The sequence below is a fragment of the Chrysochloris asiatica genome, unplaced genomic scaffold (assembly GCF_000296735.1).
Source record: "Chrysochloris asiatica unplaced genomic scaffold, ChrAsi1.0 scaffold00351, whole genome shotgun sequence".
NCBI lineage: Eukaryota > Metazoa > Chordata > Mammalia > Afrosoricida > Chrysochloridae > Chrysochloris > Chrysochloris asiatica.
Genome location: NW_006408869.1, coordinates 1,433,631 through 1,440,814, shown reverse-complemented (window position 1 = coordinate 1,440,814; position 7,184 = coordinate 1,433,631). Strand labels below are relative to the sequence as shown.

Sequence of the window (7,184 nt, the reverse complement as noted above, 5' to 3'; positions counted from 1 at the left end):
TTTTTGTTGTTAAGTGCCCTTAAGTCAGCTCTGACCCATAGTCATAATATCAGGACTCCTATATCTATAAACATATTTATACCTCACACATAAGACAATTGTGTTTTAGAGAAGCTAATAACTTCTCAAAAGTTACAGAATAATATTAAAAAGAACAAAAATATTCTATTTAGATCTGTTGGACATCAAAGCAAGTATGACTGAATATGCTGATTTATCCCAAGTCAAGTCATTTCCTCAGTTTTAATTTTTTCTTTTCTGAGAAATATGAATTCCCTCTTTCATTCTTATTTATAGCTAACATGCTTCTAAAGAAGATCCATTGGTAATGCAGGACTTATCAGCACACACACAAAAAAAGATGACTAGCTTTATGCAGTGTTAACCTCATTATAAAAATTCAATTTTCCCATGACATTAAAATGTAAGCCCATGGTCCGTAGCACTGTTACAGCATAAAATAGAGATCCTTTTATAAAAGCAACATTTTACATTGTTCTTAGCATCTAGAAAATAATAAAACCAAGAAAGTAAACATGTTAGACATTTATAAAAATATAAAAGTATCATGTAATTTTTCTCTTGATAGCAACTTTTGGAGCTCATTTACAGTAATCTTTTAATTTCATGGGTAAAAACTAGATATTTCATGTATTGTTAATTTTTATATTTTGAAATACACAGTTCTCCAGTATGTGTGTATATTTCTCCTAATTAATTGTTATTACACTAACTCATTAATTATTCTGTTTATGCTTACAGGATTTGTATTTTTTGTTCAGTGTTTTTCTCGTGGCCATGCTCTTCATATAATTGGCCTTTTGTTAAGTTCTCTGAGCTTAGTTGCAGTTCCACACATCAAGAAATAGAAAAATCTCAGATCTACATTTTTTCATTTTATTCTTCTTGTAACAAATGGCTAACCATAAATACTTTTTAAGTATTTCTCAAATTAAAATAAAAAATAAGGTGACATCTTCCAGGGAATACTCTCTTGGAATATTTTACCTCCAATAATAGCTGTTTTGTAAAACTGGGACTTTATACAGCTGCTGAATCTTTGAGTTTCCTAGGAGACTGTAAGCTAGCGTTAGTTCTTAAAATCGATGAAAGCTCTCTTTAGTCTGGGTCTATGCCTTGTTACTTCATAAGAATGAAGCCTTTGATAAAGAAACTAGACAAGAATGCTGTGCATAAGATGATGGTACTTAAAACTGCTTATGATGTATTTCTCCTAAAATAATAAACAATATCACAGGATCATAGGATATATCAGGTAATTATATGTAAAGATTTCTTTTTAATTCTACCTTATTCAGTAGTTTTCAGAAAAATAACAATATTCAGAGAATGGTGAAGTTCTTTCTGTCCATCCCTTCCTCCTAATTTCTTCTTCCCTTAATCCCTCCATCTCTCTATCCCTTCATGTCTCTGTAACTTTCTCCTGCCTTTCCTTCTTCTCATCCTCCTATCATTTCTTCCCTTTCTTTCCTTTCCTCTCATCTCTCCTTACTTTTCTCCCTTCATTCATTGTTTCTAATAAGTACCAAACCAAATAAAGGTGGATTCATATAAAGGTCTTTTTAAAGGGCTTCATAATATTTCAATGATACTTTTCATTAGAATTTGTAAAACTCACTGACTTTAGTTAGCATTATCAGGTTAGAAAATCAGCATACAAGGTATCGATTTCATATTTTCATTAATTTATTTTCAGTGTATAGTTTATCCCAATACTGTTTTTGGTTTCTATCCAAAAATAAAACAAAGTTTTAGTTAACTGGCAAAGGTTTATACTGAATGCATAATTCACCTTCTTCATATTACTGCTATGCTTCAAGCTTTCTGTACCATACAGGAATCTTAATAAAAAAGCTATGTGACTTCTAAAGTTGGATAAGCACTATACTCTAACTGTCAGGTTGGTGGTTCACTCCTCAGAATCTCTATGCAGGGTCACTAGACTTGGAACTAACTCAACAGCACTTAACCACAACATACAATATATAAAATATAATATGAGAAGCATTATATTTGGAAATAAATCTAATAAAATAAATTAAATGATCTCATTCTCACAATCTCTTCAATTTAGAATTGCAAGCAAAAGGGTGTCATTAATGAAAATTTATGTTATTTAACTTTAAAAGTGGGAAAACGCACATGATTAAAATGTAAGTAAACTTTATATTGGGCAAGAAGTTTAGGCTATGTTGTTGTCATCTACTTCAAAATATCTTGCTTTAAAAAAACCAAGAATTTGTGATTTTTCTTGTTTCACCACTTGTGAAGGCCATGAATCCAGAATAAGAGAGCACAGCCCTTGACTGGTGTCTTCCTAATCATCAGTCCTGCAAAGAGTTTCAGAGACACATTCCACTTCTAAAAATACTGGTCAAAGCTTATCATATACCATGTTTGACTTCAGAGGCAGGCAAGTAAGATCCTGTTATGTATCTCATGAAAAGGTAAGAGACTGAAATGTTTGCAAATATTTAAACAACGCTATAAGCTGCTCTACAGATTACATTTTAAGGAAAACTAAGCAACAGACATTATTTACTATTCATTTGCTTAATTAATTCTAAGGTTAAAAAGTATCAGTGTATATAAAAGTACTTTATGTTGCTTAAAATAATATAAGGGTAGGTATATAACTTAAACACTTAAAATATTATGATTCATTAGTTTTTATTAAACTCTTCATTATTTCTCACGTGATATACAGTATTATCTGTTACATGCACAATGTGCCCACAAATAACAACATGTAGTTTAGATTTCAGTAGGATTATTAAAGGGCATATTCAGTAAGTCAGTGTAGCAAAGTAGATTCATTAGTTTCTCAGGGACTAACAAATTGAATTCTGAGGAAGTATATCTATCTGTTATATTAAGAGATATGGAACTAACACAGAGCTTCTTAAATAAAAGAAGTGTACTCCTAAGAAGACAGATTTGTACATATGTGTATAAATCATGCACAAGTGAGAAGAGGACAAAACCAGAGTCACTGGGAGAAGTTATAGAAAAAGATAACTTCAAATAAACAAGAAAAAGGGCCATTTTAGGTAATGCAAACAGCTAAGTGCAGTTTGAATCCGCCCAGCAGTGCTTCGAATGAGTAGGCTAGCAATTTTCCGAAAGATCTAGGAAGTGAAAATCCTATGGACCTTATGGTTAGTAGTTTAGTGTTTATCCTACAGAGCCACACTAGGACTCTCCTACAGAACATTTGTTGTTGTTGTTGCTGTTTAGTGCCATCGAGTCAGTTCCAAACCATAGCAAGCCTGTATAGGGTTTCCGAGGAGTAGCTGGTATGCTTGAACTGCCAACCTTGTTGTTCAAACAGACTTTGCAGTAGAGCGCATTAACCCACAGCACTACACCAGGACTCATAGTTCTACCCGAAAACATACAAGGCCAACATGAGTAGGAACTGGCTCTTCAGCAACTAGTTTGTTCTGGTTTAAACAAAATAAGAAGCCAAATACATCAAAAGGCCATCATGAGGGGACTAGACTTCAGTGTAAGAAATACTTTCTGTGTCTAAATGTATTCTTTTTCACAAAATTCCGTTCTGCCTCATGACAGAAAACTTTATAGTGAAACAGGTAAACCCAGTTACTTCCAGGTCTCTGCATTCATATCAATATTTACTCTTCTTCCTATTTCTACAGGATCTACTGTTTTAGGGGTGAACACTGTGTTCTTCTGACTGGCAGCCACTGACATACGCATTTTCTTGGCTTGCAGGGGATTTGCTATTCTTATTGACATCTATAGTCCTAATTTGGTTTATGATCTTCAGTGAATGCAAACTATAAACTCCTGATAATTTTTTTTTTTTTTTCATTAGACATCATGTAAGATACCATTTGGACTTATTTTTGTTGTTGTACCTGAGTGGTGTAAATGGTTTAAGTGCTTACCTCTTAACCAAAAGATAGTAAGATCAATTTCACCTAAAGGCACCTTGGGACAAAGATCTCACAGTCTGTGTTTTTGTTTTTTTTTTTTTAAATTAGTACCCTAAGGAACACAGTTCTACTCTCACACACATGGGGTGGCATGAGTTAGAAGTGATTTACTCTCACACACTTGCTACATTGAATTGGATGTGCATTTTTTTTTTTTTTACATTTTTATTACTAAAAATGTAGAAAGTATTAGTATTCCTTCTCAAAAAAGCATGATCCTGTCAATTTAAAATAAATATCTCAGATTGTAAAGCTGTGGTTTCTGGCATTAATATAAAAACCTTATTTTAAACTTGAAGGCAAACAATTTGATATTATTTGCTTTCTATTTGGTTATGAATACCTTACCCTGAGGCAAAAAAAAACAAAATCTTTTTGGATTTTGGAAATTCTGAAGGAAGAAAAGAGGGAAGGAATATACTGAGAGAAAGAAGGAAGTAGAATAGAGTCAGGGATAATAAAGGAAAGGAGGTAAGGAGAAAGGGAAAAGAAGAAAGGAAAAAAAGTAAAAGGAAGGAAGCAAGGAAGGAAAAAAAGGAGGAAGGCTGGTTGAATGATTAAGAATTAAAATTATAATAATAAGCAAATGAAACATCTAATACTTAATCAAAGTTGGTCACCAAAAGACAAGGGGTGCTAGAAGAACAAGAGGACACACATCTAAGACAAAAAAATTAGGTTGGAATATAGGTGGCTAGAAAGAATAAAAAAATAAGTTTATAAAAAAAAAAGTCATCCCGAGAACAGCTGGTAATTTCAAACTGCTGACCTTGAAGTTCACAGCCTAATTTGTAACCACTATGCTACTATTGCAGTACCGATTTAAAATTAATGCTGCCTTTGTGTCTCGGACATTTAGTCTTCCCAGTAGTCCTTATTTATAAATGAAAATGTTACATGTCAAAATAGCAATAGAACAGAGATTACAACCAAGATAGTTTGACTCCAGCTCATTTTCAATCACTACAGTACGTTACAGAAGAACTGATGCTTATTTTATAAGGTAGTTGTATTTTTTTTAATTGTGGTAAAAAAATATACAATAAAACATTTTCCAATTAAAAAAAAATCATGACAAACAAATGTTATTTAACTAAGATAAGTTGTTAATGTAGAAGTAAATATGGTGAAGAATTATGTGTTAGGCAAAGTGGAGTACCCTTTACTATCCAGTGAATTCTGACTTACAAATATTATGAAATTCAAGAAAGAAGAGAAACGGAGGTACACTGCTAATATTGCTACTGATATTTTTAAAACCATTTAAGAATACTAGGCTTCACCTTTTTAAATTATTTTTAAAAATTCCATATATACTGTCACTGTCATTTACATGTACCCTGACTGAGCCAGGTAACTCCAAAACAGGTGGTCAAAGTGCAAAATGTAGATGCTTTAGCACTATTCAAGGAATCATCAAGGATCCATTTTGCTATGCTTCCTCGAATATGCTCAGGTTACCGATTCTCTGCTTTGACTTTCTTTCTTACACACCCTGTTTGTATGTTTCCCTGTGTCTTACCCACTTTGGGTAAGGAAGTGAACAACTAAATCTATGTCTAGTCACATTTTTTTTTGGCTGGTTTCCCTAAATTTCTCCATATACTTTCACAAAACTCATTACCTAGGTCTTCTTATAATTTGCCATTTGATGAAGACAATTTTGCTTACTCATTTGATCTGCATGAGTTCACCACACAACTCTCTCTTAATTATTGAGAACATCCTCAAATTAAAACAAACTAACAAGATAACAAACAAAAAATGTTCCAACAGTGATCTGGACTTACACAAATGCTTGCTCTTTGGTATTTGCATCCCAGCCAAGTACAGTTAATAGAAATTCAGCAAAAGTTGTGAAATTAAATTTTTTTATATTTCAATGTGCATCACAGAAAACATTTAAGCTTAGAAATTAATGGAAATAAACAACCCAAGTCATCAAGCCTCAATCTTCTCCTCTGTAAAATGGTGATAAGAAGGATACTTCTAACATTTGGCAAATAAAGAGCACAATGTCTTATATCATCATACACTCAAAAATGCCTCATGTTCCCTCTCTGTTGGCATATTACATAATATAATATTGGGAGTCCTGATGTGGTGCTGTGGGTTAATGCTCTGTGCTTCAAAGTTGGTTCGAACCATAAGGTCAGTGATTCAAGCTCACCAATCGCTCGTTGGAAACCCTATACAGGTTTGCTATGGGTGAGAAACAACTTGACGGAACTTAACAACAACATCAGGTGTAGTTAAAAATAATGAGAATTTCTCTGTGTAAAACACATAAAATAGATCACATTCAAAATAGGTATGTTATTAAAATATATAATATGGCGGTGGTGTGTCGTGGAGTAAGTTCCGACTCAGAGCTATCCTGCATAGGGTTTCCGAGGCTATGAACCTTTACAAAAGCACAAAGCCTCATCTTTCTCCAACAGAATGTTGGTAGTTTTGAACTGCTGACCTTGAGGTTAGCAGTCCGACTTGTAACCATTATGTTATCAGAGTTCTTAGATATGGACAAAAGCTGTCATATTTTGAAAACTACAATGATATAATTGATAAAGTTAAGATAGTTTATGTTTTTAAATATGGGATTTATCATGATAATATCAATGCATATCCTTATAAATATTGTTTTTGTTGTTAAGTGCCCTGGAGTCAGTTCTGACTGATAATGACTCTGTACAGGGTTTCCGAGGCTGTAAATCTTTAAGGGAGCAGAACGCCTCATCTTTCTCCAACAGAACAGCTGGTAGTTTCAAACTGCTGACCTTAAGGTTCACAGCCTGATTGGTAACCACTACACTACCAGAGCTCCTTGAATGATATACTAGGATATCTGAATTCACTATTTGAATACATTTTGCCATATAAGAAGGAAACCTACAGTGATTTATTCAATATTATTTTTTTTTAATTTGAACTGATTTAAGTGTTAAATTAATCCAATAAGTATAAAAGATGTCAAATTTCTACAAATTACAATATAATTAATCCCCTATGAATGTTGGTCACAGTCAAGTCTACTTTGAGGAGGCAGCTCTTCCTCAGTTGCATTTTGAGTGCCTTCCAACCTGAGGGGCTCATTTTCTGGCACTATATCTGACAGTGTTTCTCTGCTATCCATAAGGTTTTCAGCGACTAAATATTCAGAAGTGGTTCATCACTCCTTATTCCTAGTCTGTCTTCATCTGGAAG

At 33.2% G+C, this 7,184-nt stretch overlaps 1 protein-coding gene across 2 annotated transcripts in view; it reads right to left on the bottom strand.

Annotated features, from left to right (window-relative positions):
• Positions 1-7,184, bottom strand: part of NCAM2 (neural cell adhesion molecule 2) — an 834,023-nt gene that overhangs the window by 693,808 nt on the left and 133,031 nt on the right. The gene's annotated exons all lie outside the window — the stretch shown is intronic.